This window comes from Polyodon spathula, chromosome 1 (genome assembly GCF_017654505.1).
Source record: "Polyodon spathula isolate WHYD16114869_AA chromosome 1, ASM1765450v1, whole genome shotgun sequence".
Lineage (NCBI taxonomy): Eukaryota > Metazoa > Chordata > Actinopteri > Acipenseriformes > Polyodontidae > Polyodon > Polyodon spathula.
In genome coordinates, this window is record NC_054534.1 from 25,851,739 (window position 1) to 25,867,609 (window position 15,871).

The 15,871-nt window shown below is 37.1% G+C and overlaps 1 protein-coding gene across 3 annotated transcripts in view; it reads left to right on the forward strand.

The window, feature by feature from the left end:
- LOC121316098 (rho GTPase-activating protein 24-like) overlaps positions 1-15,871 on the forward strand; it is a 158,532-nt gene that overhangs the window by 81,013 nt on the left and 61,648 nt on the right. The window lies entirely within an intron of this gene.

Below are 15,871 nucleotides of genomic sequence, written 5' to 3' on the forward strand. Positions count from 1 at the left end.
AACAAGCTCTGATTGTAATTGTTGGGCATGTTCAGCTCATTGCAGGAAATAAAATACACTGTCAATCAAGTTTTCCCTAGGTGTCATGTGAATTTACTCTTACCCAAATTGCTTGTTCATTGCGGATATCAATATCGGCATGCAGTAAAGCATCATACAGACATTTCCCCCCCAGATTTAGAGAATGCGCCACACTTTAGCATTTAGGCATCAGACTTGGCAGGTGGAGATCCCAAGGACAAAAGGTGAGGTACTGTGGGCACAGACTGTATAGCATGATTCGTCTTCTGCAACCGTATGTCTGTAGCCAGCTCATGGTTCTCTTCCTGCTCCCCAAGGTAATTATGCTACTTCCTAATTAACTTTCAGAATACAATAAGGGTTGCTGTTACAGTTTACTGGCTCAGGTCCATTCAGCCAGCTACAGACAGCACATTGATGAGGGAAACGTGCCAAAGGGCCCTGAAAAAAGTATTTTTGCAACAGTTTTGAATACTAAATTGTGAAAAATGGAAGCCTGACAATATTGAACAATTCTGCAGTTTGAAGCAATGTCTGTACACCAATAACAATCAGTGTCTGTCGCTAGATAGACAGTCATAGCACTGGGGAGCTGGCTTCAAACCAACCTGCCGTTGCCTCTGCTTTACGCACACCTGCACACACTCATGTGGAACAGTTTCAGGGAGGCAAATTCAGGCCGTGCTTTGAAAGTAAATGAAGTGCACAGCAGCACCATTTATAAGCAACACATTCATGCGATGATCTAAACATTTCCTTCATTGAATGTTGGACATATTAAGCAGTTAATTTAATGAGATAATGCTGTGGCCATATTAAGCATTTAATGCAGAATCAATTAACTAAAAAGCTTTTGAAGTTTTTAATACTGTATGTTCCAGACCCTAGTTTATAATTTTATTTACTCCTAACAGTCATATAGAGGAAAAGTCTGCACACAGTCTGTAATTCCAAGTACAGTACTGTAAAAGGCATAATAATCTCTTGAATTATCAGAGATGTTAGCCCTATATAAAAGAAGGAATGTGTTACTATATGCAATAGGTTTTACTATATATAATTTAAAGTGTGTTCAATATACATCTTTAGTGGAATAAATCATGATAACAACATACTTGAAGAGAATACACTGCAACGGCATACAAAAGCTGTAGAAAGTGAGGCTGTTGTTCTGCAGTGCGGCTTCTTCATGACAGTGATAAGAGGGCCCTCTTCTGGCGATAAAATAAATTACACATTGATTAAAGGATTCCACATACAGTGGAAATATTGGAAGAACAAAGATATTGGACACCCTAGGTTCTCTGTGCTGCATACTGAGGAATGGAACATTGAGTGAAAGATTGTTATGTGTAATTTAAGGAAGGACAGACGAAGACCAATTACATCTGAAACATTCTACAAACAGCAAAGCCTACAAGCTTTACTCTATTTAAAAGTATTACATCCCTTTCAAATAAAAATATGTACATTCTTGTGTCAGTTTCAGTGCGGATTGACAAAGTGAATGTTAGATGATGTTATGCTGTCATTTTTGTAACAATCTCAAAGTTTTTTTTTTTTAGATTCCAGACCTTGTTTTCAGATTGCTTTGTTACTTGATCCTGAGCTTGTGTTGATGGGGGTCTATCCAGCCACCCTTTCAAATACAGTTTTAATACTGAAGGAATGATTTATATATATATATATATATATATATATATATATATATATATATATATATATATATATATATATATATATATATATATATATATATATTTCTATCTACGTGTAAAGTAATACACAAACAGTATACATATAAGTTACCCTATTTTTGTGGAATCAGTCTCTTCAAATTTACTGATAAAAAGAGAATGGTGCAGTATAAGCCTTTATAAAAAACATTAAAAAAAAACAAAAAAACTGCAGAGCTTCCATCTCAGTGTAAGAGTCTCCCACTAGTGTATGATCGTGGCAACTGCACTGGTACTGAATACTAAAGTGCTATTATGTGTTCTGGATAAAGTAGCCCTGATTTGTTTAGTTCTGAATGGAGGGTCTTGCAAGCAGATCGTAAGTTTAGCCCTTAAATGCTTTAAATATACAGTAATAAAAAATATAAGAAAATGATAAATCCATTAATAGACCCGACAACCGTCAGTGAACACTGTAAAAGTTAATGATTGAGAAACATTTTTAGTTTTAGCTAAAGTACATTTTATTCATTTCATTCATCACTACTTTTGTAATAGTTTTCAGATGGATAAAGTATTATGAAAATATATCAACAAGGCAGAAGGCATTAAAGTATTCATGTAACAGGCAGTGTTGTGTGATTCACTGCTGTTACAGATTCTGTCCTGTCGGTGAGATGAGATGAGGTGAAAAGCTCTATAACCACGAACGCAGGCAGTCCTGGCTCTTTTGCATTGTGTTTACAATGCTCTTTTTCAGTGTGCGGGGTCATCTGTTCATGCCCTGTTACATCATTTAAAAATATGTGATGAATAGAAATAATGGGCTCAAAGCTAGAACTTATTAGTTTTTATGGATAGAATAGTTTGACATTTATTAAACTGCTCTGGACTGTAGACTTCAACAACAGTGTAGTTAACAGCTCATGAGTTAAAGCTTTGTGACTAGGGCTCAGTCTTTTCTAGTGGCTCACCTTTGACGAAATACCCCACAACCCAACACTATAAGTTGCATCAGTTTTAATTATAATATTTGAATTATAACAACTTGTAACACGACTATACCAGGAGCCCTGTTCTTTCTCATAGTTGGACATTAGATTAATATTGGTAAATCCAAATGACGGTTAAGGTCTGTCTGAAAAGGATATGTCTGTATCTTTTACATGTGCCAAGGATACTGTTTGCAAGGTCACAGCCAGTCTTAACTGGGAAATGCTTTTCAAAACCACAGCTATTGACTGACAGAATAGTAAAGATTTAGTATAGCTTTTCCAGAGCCGTAGTAAAGGACCCTCACCATGCTGTCAGAGACATACAATAGCCTAAGTAGTGTCTAATGGGATGGAGATTGGGAGGACTGTATTGCAAAACACATGATTTCCTCTTATTAACCTGTGAATTAAAATACATATGCAAGTTGCATGCCTTTGCCCACAGAGCAGGTCAGCAGAACTGAAGGCTGTTCTTGCCCTTTTTATACACCTGTGGCTGGAGCCTAATTAATCATCAGTTATTCCATTATGGCCCCAGCCACATTCCCACATGTGTTCTGGCAGAGAAGAATTTAACCCCTTCCCTGCCAACCCAATATTCCCCACAAACACACATTACACCGGCATTGCTTCCACCCTGTCACAGGGTTATATGGTCTTTTAATATTAAGTTAGAATAAATGAGTTGTAGTGGCTCACCTGATAAATACTGGGGATTGTTCTCCTCCTTCAGAACCACTGGTAAAGTACTCGCAAGGTCAGGCAGACCCGTCAGGCTGGGTCTCACCTCCAGAGCTCAGTACATTAGAAACATCTACTGTTTGGGTTCAGCAGGTAAGAGATGGTTGGCTTTACAATGAAAGTGACCTTTTGGTTGGTCATGTCAAATTGAGAAACCAAGGGTAAAGTATTAATTGAGTTTTGTTTTGCTGATGCACGTCGTACTGTGTTTTTTTTTTTTTTGGCCAGTAAAATGATTATAGAAAACATGTATGCTGGAGTAGAAAACAAACATGTACTTTACCATAAGCACTTAGAAAACAAGCCTGACCTGAATACCATGAAAGAGTACAGAAGGAAGATATTTTGAGAAGGGTTTGGTATTGTTGAGATAGTCTGCTGTGTTTTCTATTTTAATCACTTGCTTAAAAAAAGCCCACTTAGACCAATCAATAGAGCTTCCTCTGGCAGTCTGGTTATATGGCCCTTTTGGAGAAATCCCCTCTTAGGCACTAAAGCTTTGAACACATTTTGACTTTTAATGGCATCTAGGTAGGAAGAAATTTAGAAATGTATTCATGTCTATCCCAACCTTATTTGCCACCCCCCCCCCCCCCCCCCCCCCCCCCCTCATGCTTCATTATTTTTACTGCACTTTAATACTTTCTTGACACACTTTTACGTTTCTTTAACCCTGTTAATTTTAAGAGGTTGTGTGTCAAACACTCAATGACTTTTTTAACACCACTTTATTGAGTCCCTTAACAGGTCTATCTGCTGATCTTTAGCCTTTCATAAAAGCAAGATCACATGGGTACCATAAATTAAAATGTCACTATTCATAGGTCACATGCCCTTGGTCTGTTGGAGGAAATGTGCATAATAGAATATTTCTAGAGGTCACAGGTCAAAAGAAGCTACCTGCATGAGATCTGATATAAATAAAAATGTGTCAGGTGATTACTCTCAGCACTGACGTACATCACATACATCACTTTAATGACATGCTAAGTTAAAAAATGGCATAAAATAGGATCACAAGACGTTAACAATAAGATGAATGAGTTTGATAGAATGTATTCAAACAAATACCCCTATTTTCCAAACAGACAAGGCTACAATGGACAGCATATACAGTATGGAGAACATCATTATGAGACTCAATGAAAGAGATATGATTGCAAGCATACATGGTTTGATGGTGGGGACTTCACTGCCAGCTGCAGCATGTGTGATGAAGAGTGGAATTTAAAAAGGCATTATTATAGATATGTGAGGAGAACAGCCTATGTTTTACTGATCCAGTACTATATTGGTACTATGTCTTACTTTTGAAATCTCATTACTCAGCTTTAAATCACTTTGAGACCCTAAAAAAGGCTGTGGAAATGATATAGACAAACACACAAGACAAGTAGTAGGTAATGATACAGGCAGGGTATACAGTAACAACAAGGAGGAGGGTAACTGATACCATTGTAGGCCAGCAAAGAGCAGTCAACATATAGAAGAGGCTTATCAGAAATGAGGAGCCATAAAGAGGAAAAAGCAAGTAGAGACAGAAAGCAAATAACATATGTAGGAGTATAATGGGGGTGATTTACGATCTGAAGACTCGGTAAAAGCTAGAAAGGTTTAGAAGTTGACAATAATGATGATATCTACAGATGCCAAAAAAAAGTGCAGGTACTAGTTGTGTGTGACATTTTTATGCAGTTTTATGCAAAATTGTCTATTTACAGACAGCTTTATAATTGGTATGAAAAACATAAAAAGCCATACTCACGCAATTAAAATGTGGAATAGTTGGCTCCCAAGTGGTGCACCCGGTAAAGGTGCTCAGCATGGAATGCAGGATGCGCGCTACATCTTGGATGTCACTGGTTCAAGTACAGGCTATTCCACTGCTGAATGTGGATGGGTGCTCTCAGGGGGCGGTGCACAGTTGCCTGAGTGCTGCCTGGGGGTGGGGAGGGCTTAGGTTGGTTAGGGTGTCATTGGTTCACTGTGCACCAGTGACCCCAGTAGTCTGGCCAGGCACCTTTGGTTGTTAGGCACATAATGGAAACTAATTTCATCTCAAAAGTGTTAAGTGATGATATGTGTCATTATCACAGGGAAAGATCAGTCCCTCAATTTTATATATATATATATATATGCAGCTTCCTTTTTTCTGTTTTTAGCCCTGTTTCTCCTCACTTAGTTAGACAAGCAGGAGCTTTGGGTTCATGGAGGTGTAATAACCTTCTTCACAGTGAGGATGTACATTGTATCATTATATCTTTATAGAGGTTGTGGCCAGCTTTCTTATTTATTATTAACTGTTGTTTAACAAATAAACAGCAATTACTTGTTATTTATTCCAACGTTCATGGGTCAAACTTTCTCTAAAAATAGATTTTAAATACTAATGCTTTCAGATTTTACGGCCTTTTAGAAAATGTTGCTTCTTTCAATTAAACACCCTATTTATTTATTTTAAATAAACACTACTGTGCATGTAGTTAAATTATAGTCCACTGTTAAGGTTTGTATGTTACTTACAATGTACGTATAAACTGTGTTCAATGCGTGTGGTACAGATACAGTACCAATGATAATATATCCATAACTTTAAAAGACATGGTTTCAAAACAAATATAAGTCAAACCAAGTACAGTACTATGATAAAAGTAGTAGAAGTAGTGTGTCTACTAAACTCAGTTCCTAGTTTTACATCAATGATGACAATATACAGTTCAATGCCAGTGTACAGTAGAAGGCAGGATAATGAGGCATAAACTCTGATATTAAGAATTCATGATAGGATACATGTTTTTTTGGTTCCTTTGAAATTTGTCTGAACAAGTACATTGTTTACGCGGCATATTAAACTGAAGTCCAGTTTTCAGGGTCTAACCTGTCTTAAAATCAAGTGAAATACACATTCAGGTTCCACTGTAACATGTGATTCAAACTGTCAGCGCTCCAGGAATCTTCCCAAACCACATCTTTACTGACTTTGATTCCTGATGTACCAACACACATTTTACATGTGACAACCCAAGGATATTCACTGAATCATTTTTAAAAGAAGAAATGCATTCAATAAATCATTTGATAGATACTTATGGAAATAGATCAATACTTTTTACACTACCTGTTATGGTAGTAGCAGCAATTAGTCTTTGTAGAGCGGTTCATTATTTCTCTCATCTTACGAGCCAAGAAGAAAACTCCTCTGTCAATACAAATGCCGCTTTTAAGAAATTCGTTTCTCTGAGATACTGGGAGGATTGTTTCTTTTTTCTTTTACTGTTGGGGTGCTGTGTATATACACATCATAACAATAGGGATCTCTCATAAATCATTTGAAATTCTAATCTATCATCTGATGAGTGTCACATGAATAGCATTTCTGAATATATTTTAGTTTGCTGATGCTGTTGACAGCATACACACAGTAACGCAGTTTAAATGCAATTTATTTTAACAGTAGGACTTTAGGCACCAGTAGACTAGCTGTAAGCGAAAAAGATGCAAACACATAGCTCTGCAAAACCCATCAGCCGTAAGCAGACAACATGTGATCTACCAGGTATTTTATTACTTTACCATGTGTGGAAACAAGTGCGTGTGGCTCTCCTTAGGTAGTGGCTATAGCTGGGAGTTGGGGGTGGGGTGGAAGACTGAGATTGGAAAACTGTCCAGATCTGCTTTAGAGTTATAATAAAGAGGTTTGGGAATGTTTGATATTGTGTGTTTGCATGGAGGACGTTGATACCTGACCTGAAAGTGACAAGGAAACTGAACAATGGGACTTAGATGTCTGAAAACACAGAAAGACAAGGCTCTAAATCCAGCAGGTAACAATACATTTTACAAGTTCTTTCAGAGTACTGCACAACTGGGCTGTGTTGCTTTTAGATGTTAAAGTGAGACCTATTTTCTCTTGCTGAGTTCATTGGTCTTCTGAAAGAAATAGAGACCACTTGTCAAGATAAGCACATTTTTACCATTATCTAATGGCAGAGCCTTTGTAATCATCCAATTGTTGGCCAATTCATAGGATTAAAAAAATAAAAATAAATAAAATAAACTGTAAGTAAAATTGCTTTATAATCCAGTACAATGACATGCACAGTTACTGTCAAAGGGTTTGCATCACCTAGAATTTTAGGATTGAGACATAATTTAAAAAATAAAAACTATATGAACATAATTTAGATCTTTTATTTAACATCATGTTATCGAAGAAACTACAAAATGAAATTGCAAAATTCTACCCGAAGCCATAATAGTAGTACAGTATTTCTTGTTAAATTTCGAAATAAGACATTTTTCATTTTTTGACTAGGAAACTGCAAATAAAAAAAAAAATTAAAAATTGCCTTTAGCCTTTAACAGATCAATCTTTCGATTGGCCAGATTACCGCTCTGTATCGTGTCTTTCCTATTTTTCAGTTTCACAATTAATCACAGCTCCCGGCCTTGTTACACTATAAATACCTATTGTTAATCAGTCCTCTGTTTGGAATGCAGCTGCACACCAATTGCTATTGATGCTGCTGCCCTTGCTCTTTGCAAATCAAACCATAATCAAGTCATAAGTCCCACTAAAAATAAACCGCTATCGGAGCATCGGAGTGTGTATAAATGAAGTGAGTTCATGGTGTGGTGACGACAGTGCACAATTCATATTTTCAGATGCTCGCTGTCATTTTTAGATTAGGTTGGTACGGTTTATTATAGACATAGTTTGATTGAATTGCAGTTGAACAGGGAAATAACATGAATGCTGTATTTTTTTTATTATTGAGTCACGCAGTCCTAGGTGAATAGCTGTTGATTTACTAGCTGGATGTTTTCAGCTGCTGGTAGTTGCCAATGTCCACATCTACAGTGTCATACACAATAAACTAGACTGGAGCATTGTGTTATTAAAATGCTATGGTAACATGGTATACATAGTAAGCTTTCGAAGTTGATAAATATCAAAGAAAGAAAAGGAAACCGATCCAAATTGCTTTAAGCTTGTCGTTCATTGGAAAGTGTGCTAATGCCTCTGATTCCCTGCATTGCATTATTGTTTTTCTCAGTGCTTCAGCTAACCAGGTGTGCTGAAATGTGTTACAGTGCTGTCAGCCGCACAGTATTATGTTACATGACATTAGCCTAAGGTCATAATGACACACCTGTTTGCATAACCTGTGTATTTAAAGTCTACAGGTCATCTATTTCACATTACAATCAGATTGTATTTTATTAAACTACACTATAATGGTGTTTATATATATATATATATATATATATATATATATATATATATATATATATATATATATATATATATATATACATACACACACTTTTGCGCTGTAACTGTAAGAATTTTACAATCGTTAAGCTTGTTTTTAGTGCTTCCGCCAAAAAGCCCTGATTTCTGTGATCTGTGACGTTACCAGGGGAAAACACGAACCAAACACGCATGCATATGCCTATGACATAAACACAACTATCATACATACAGGCCTATTTTGCGATGGTTAAACAGTGTCAAAAACACATTTCACCTCAAATATGCGCAAGGGAATGCATTGCATGAAAATAAAAGTACTGTATTCCATGAAAGTAAAATCAATGAGTTTGTCAGTGCACAGTGAATGATCACTTCATACAACACGGAACACGAAGACTAAAGCTTTTGTTTGTTGGTTTCTGACAGTGTGGCAAAGTGGTGAGTGGATACAGATGAGTGCAGTGCAGAGCTGGTATAAATCACACAGACAATCATGTTCAGGGTGCAAGGGTGTTTATTGAAAATGATTTAACAGTGTCCAAAGCCTTATGGCAAACAATGAGAAATTATAAATGATGGAAGTGATACAGTGGCATGTATCACTTCATTTTGTAAATCCCTCAGGTTTGACCTGAAACCAAAAGTCCAGTCTTTCTTTCACCCACACACAACACAGACAGTGAATTTAAGTGCTCGTGGTGGAAAGACAGCTCTCTGTGAAAAGTGAAGTGCTGGTGTTTGGGTTTGATGCTGGCCTGCGGCTGCAGATCCGGATCATGTTAGTACTCTTGATAAGATGACACAAACAGACTAACAAGACTTCAAAACAGACTAACAAAAACACTCATGTTTCTTACAGATACAGGGTCACCTTTTTGGTTGAATGCTAACCATTTACAAAGGAGCAGATTACTTTGCTACACCCCTATTTTATACTTTCACTCATGACCCCTTGGTTAACGAGCGCATCCACTTCTCCAGTCCCGGATGCCACAACGTTTCCCGTCCCGGTCTTTTAGTTCGGGTACCGTAGCTCCGCCCCTTTTCTAGCCGGCCGACTTCCAGCTACCCACGGGAATAAAGTGTCATGCCTTTTAGTCCAGGGTACTCTGTTCCCTTTATCTAGCGACCTCTCAGGTTGGGAGAGAGATCTAACGCCAAGCTCCATTCGATCTCTGTCACAGGCAGGTACAAATTTTATTTCACAAAAACAATCATCAAGTGACCATTGATTCATTTTCCCCTGACAATAGCGGAACAATTTAGAAACCGCAATATTATTATTATTTTTTTACCAGCCTTAATTAAACAATTTTGTACCATTTACTTTTATATCAAAAACATATTTTTAAATAGCTGCATTTGTAAGACTTTTCATACAGATATAAAAATGATTGCCACAGATTTTTTTTTTTTCATAACCTGTGCACTAGTGCTCAATACTATATCCACTGTGCATAATCAGTTCTCTGCAAGTGTTGCATTTGTTTTTTCAGATGTCAGGTATTGTTATCATAATTAGTATTATACAATATACCGTTATCAAATAAACTCTTTGGCCCAAAACTACCCAAAGAAAGTAAACATGAGCACAGCTTTCATATTGCTGACTTAACAAAAACAATAACATCAGAGTACTGTAAACCAGTACAAACACATTGCGTGCTCAAGAGTTCTGATGCAGAAATCAAAAGAAGGAATCCACTCATCCAGCTTTTGATTTTCAATGTTATCTTTAATGTTCATATGCACACTAATGGGTAATGGCATCTGTCAAGAAATAATAATAATAATTACGTGCAGTTCACAAGGAGGGTAGGCCTATTTAATTTCACTAAATCAGGGAAAGCATAAATGTTTATTTCATGAAGTTGAAGAGCTCTACGTGACCATGCAAGTCATCTCTGCCCTTAATATAAACAGTGCTTTATTATTGAAGTGGATTGGAAAAGGTAAACAGTATTTGCAAGATATAAATGGTACAACAAACCAAATATAGAAAAACACTTTTTTTCTATTGCCATAAATGAACTGCTATCCGGGGTTAACTGTTTACAAGAACAACGTTCAGAATTGCGGACCTGCAGACAAGGGGGCATGTCCCACTGTCCTTATTGTTATGCAGACTACTCTAAACGTTGGAGAAATTGGTAATGATTGTCTGAAGCCATGTATATCGCGCCTATGTTCCTGTTATATGATCCCCTGGTAACTTCACGTCAACTTCGTGCATCATCGGTGCGTTGTCAGTATTGTCAGTATTGAACGGTGGCTCGCGGCCAAGTTACTCACCCACAAAGCTTCTTTCAGTGAGTGAGTGAGTGGTATAGCAGGAGCATATCTGAGTGAGTGAGTGAGGGCTGTCTCCAGACAGTGGCACTGTGCTGTGTAAATCACTGGCTAAGACAAATACGTCCCGGAGGAGCTGGAAATCTGATAATTGAACGGTGGCTTGCGGCCAAGTTACTCACCCGCGAAGCTTCTTTCTATCCATAAATGCAATCAGCACACAACGTCTACGACATGACAATCTGTTTCATTGTGGTGAATCGGTCTGATTGTGATTAAAGATTTTTAATGGTGTCCACTTTCACTGAGTAATCTTATCAAGGCTATTAGGTTACCCTAAGTTATTGTCATTAATTGCCAGTAGGGGAAAAATTGAAGTGATATAATATGTGCTCTGCATTAGTCTCCCTCTACACAAACACTGGTGCCAAATTATACTGAATGACTTAATATGTTGGCCAGCTGCACCTGGAAAGTCTTAATTTAAAAAACAGATTCAGTTTATTTTGCTTTTCATGAGAAATTGTCAACATTTTCATTTAGCCCGTGCACTGCACTGAATTGAATTAACGCGGTTCCATGAAGTTGTAAATGTCGTTCCAATTAAATGGTTCATTCAGCTTTTGTTTGGGATTAACTGCTGTTCGAAGCTAAATCTTTCCAGCGGATACGTTGTAATTCAGACCAAAAGCAAGTCTGGAACACGTTAATCGACATGGGCAGCAGCCATGCATCACTAGGATGTCAGCTGAGACTGAATGTATTCATTGCTGACAGCTTTCCTTCTTGCAGGCATGTTTTGTTGATGAGGGACATATTACTAGTGATTACGATACTCATGGCTGCTATGTTGTTGTAATCAGTGTGTTTTTAAGATTCTCTCACAGCAGCCTCAAGACTCTTAGTTAGATCCTACAGCGCCGCCTTCATTAACATTTGCAAGGTTGTATTTGCTTGTAACTAGTCGGCTGGAATCACATCACTTTGAGAGCAGTACATTGAAACATTGTTGCCTCATGAACTTCAGTCCTCTCTCAGAAAGACTTGGTTAATATCCAGGAAAGAGGAAAAAGGCTACACGTTCCTTTAGTCCCTCCTTCATGCCCCCAGGAGGGCTGTCACACATTACAAAGAGCAAGGACAACAAATGAAACACACAGCTAGAAATAAACACATTCTATATTTAATTTGAGACCTTTTAGAATAAGTACACGGTACATCCCTTACACAATGCATGACACAGTCACCCTGTCGCACTCACGGTGTGTCTGTGAAATATAGTACACATTTTTTCCTTGACAGTTTAAGTAGTCCCATTGATACCATCATATAATCTGTATGTTTCGGTGTGTGTGTGTGTTTTAATATAAATGTCCAGCATATGACCTGTACTAGTATAGAATCTAAATCTGGCCCACTCTTTGATTCTTTGATTTATAAGCAATCTGTTTAATTTGTAAGGTTACAAAGGTATTTAACATATTACTGTGAGAATTTAATTTTGTGCCAGCTAGCCTGTCATGTAAAAATGCCAGTAACTCACACCACGTCTGTTAAGCTATTCCCAGCGGTCTCATTGCGTGATAATTACTACAAGAGATGCTGGATAGTGGCCTAAATAAAGTTGCGAACATCCCCAGTGGATGTTGAGCTCTGGAAAGAGGATTTACTGTATATTACCAGTGGAATTTCAACCAGGATGTTATAGAAATGGAAGAACTAGATAAGAACTTATAAAATTTATTGGTAAAGTATTTTCAATATGCTTAATAGAGATATGCAGAAAGACTTTTTCTTTTTTTAAAGTGGAATACGGTATTCATCCGCCAGTTATGGGTGATGGGGGAAAAAAAGCACATTTTGAATCAAATTTTGTATCCAAAAAAAACAGTCTGGTTTTAAAAATGATAAAAAGAGTAGCAAACATGTGAACAAGGATAATATTTTAGTTTCCAGCGGAAACACAAACAATTCAAAATTATATATATTTTTATTTCTCATCACATCATGCTATATTTTTGTGTTATTTGTTCTGCCTGCACAAAACTACTTGCCACAGTAGCCTACTGACAGTTAGTTCTGTAATATTGATATCTATCAAAAAGGAAATGTATGGCTAGCACTGAAGTTGACATTAAAAGAGAAATTCTGTACTACACTAATCATAGTGATTCTGAATAATATGGTGGGAAACCTTGTTTCTGTGTTAAAATGCACCATGAGGAGTTATTTTCTGCGAAACCTGCTGCATACTGTATAATGCATAGCCCCCAACACTGAGTGTGACATTTCCAGCCTCTGTAATTTTGGAATCTCCATGATGGCAACTCTATGAGGCAAACTGTAACTAGATACTTGAAAATGAATCTGGCTACATGTATAATGTCATTTTTTCAAATATGTAGGATCACTGGGTTGGATTGTCTGCCTCTATGCAATATCTATAAAGTGTAAAAACAGATGTGGCTCAGTGAGCAATAACGTTGTCGGCTAGTGTTTCCAAGAACTGTCTATTTCAATTCTTTGGAACCTCGTAGGGTAAAGAAATATCCTGCATGTTACTCAAAGTCCTGAGTCCACGTTTTTCGCGGTCCAGTAAACCCCTGCTCTAAAGAGACATGACAAAAATATTTAGTCTGTTGGGTATTTGGTTAGTTTTCTGTATAATACACAAGCAGTATGCAGTTTTTTAAATATATACTGTGATTGGTAATAATAACAATAAAGTGCAAACTGTCAGAACCCCTCTTAGTATCAACATAACACTGTGCCCTCTGCTGTTTGTGTTCCTAGAATGTAAAGGTTGCTAAAACAGTGTGTCAATAAATGTGAACTAAGGTGGTGGCTTCAGTGGTAGCTGTTGTTTTTTTGTTTTTAATAGCTGCAGCTATTGGAGTTGCTTTTGATCTGTTCTTGCTCAATTGAATTCCATCACATTTTCCAGAAATGAAAAATCACGTTATTGTCATGAAAGGGTCTGGATTGGCAGTGTTGTAAAGCAATGTCTTTATTGATCTGCAGGCCGCTAACCTCTCAGGGTTGAGACCACAAAGGCATCCAGAGGTGGAAGTGACCTGTCACGGGAGCTTCTGATTCCTTATTCGTGTCGTTGCATCTTTTGTGCTCTGCAGCGGGTTTGAAATGACAGATATTACCCTCTGTTAGAAACCCTCTCTTTCTGTCACTCAGTGGTTTCTTTGTTAGCTCGGGCACTTTGCATGGAGTTTGATTAGCTGTTAAGAGCCCTCATCTGAATCACTCATTGATTCAAAAGGTTGCCATTGGCTCGGCCACTTCCCTTTCTCTTGAGCAGTTCAAAGGTAACCACTGACAACTCAGCTCATTACTTTTTCCTAAACGCACAGATGAATTATTTGAAAAATATTAGAGATTTCAACTGAGGAAATTTATTTTTAAATACGCTATAAGAGACTGTTAATGTATGCTGTGATATCGAAGTGTTTGTAATGAGCGTAGCTCTATATTTATCAGAGCTGTTTAAGGGTTTGAATGTAATCCTCTTCATTCAGATTGTCAGCAAATTGAATGTGGGAGCTCAGAGAGCATTGCAAGTAAAATCCCCTAGTCTGCAATGTATGAAAATATATTTGGGCACTTGATGTGACACTAGACATTATATATGCTGTGTAGGACTTGTATGCAACTATTAAGCAGAAAAGCAGAAGAATCTCAGTGACTTCACAAGGGGCATGTCACTGGGGCCCTGTGTAAATGACTTGCCCTGAAATCCAGCGTCTACATTGATCAACATGTCCATCAAGTCTCCAGGGTATCCTTACATTTGTGGAAAAGCCATCACCGGAAAACACTTTTCCTGTGGGTCCTGGTGGATCGAGCAGGTGTGTGCCGGGAGCTATGTGGTCCTGCCCATTACTAGGGCCATGCTGTAACTCTGTGGCCAGTCAGTGTAGAAATTCTGTAAGAAGCAATAGATTTCTTAAATTAGAAAATTAGATTTGCAAATTAGTGCAGGTCTGTTAATAAGCTGGAATAACAAATCGAAGGCTGCTGGTCATTAATCTTATTTTAATAACTCTTTAATTTAATTTGGATTCATTGCATTGATATACATCTTTAATAAGTTCAGTGTTCTTCATTTGTGTAATCAAAGCTGCGGGGTTACTCTACAGCAGCTTTAATTGAGTATATTCAATAGGAAATAGGCAGAAGATACAGTGATTCACTAATTACTATAATATGCTAGTTCTATTTCACGTATATTTTGTCTCAATGAGTGTAATCCATTTTAATTGGAAAATCTATTTGCATGTTATTTGATTATTATATATTACCAATTATTTAAAAAGATGAGTTAAAAGAAAATTGTATAGCAATGAAACTATGGTATATTTATATTTTTAAAATGTTAAGTAGGGGCCATTTAGATCAAGAGGATATACTCAATGTTCAAGAGATATTGCAGTGAAAAACTGGCAGTAGATTTTTATTCTATTAAGTTAAGAATATAAGAACATAAGAAAGTTTACAAATGAGAGGAGGCCATTCGGCCCATCTTGCTTGTTTGGTTGTTAGTAGCTTATTGATCCCAGAATCTCATCAAGCAGCTTCTTGAAAGATCTGACCCCTTTTTGTGCATTGCAGAATTTATACGTCGCAATTAATCGGACTGCTTGACTGGGTGACTAAAATGGCTAAAAAAAGATTCTACTGATAATTCAATTCAGTGCAGTGCACGGGTTAATTGAAAATGTTGACAATTTATCATGAAAAGCAAAATAAACTGAATCTGTTTTTAAATTAAAACTTTCCAGGTGCAGCTGGCCAACATATTAAGTCATTCAGTGTAATTTGGCACCAGTGTTTGTGTAGAGGGAGACTAATGCAGAGCACATATTATATCACTTCAATTT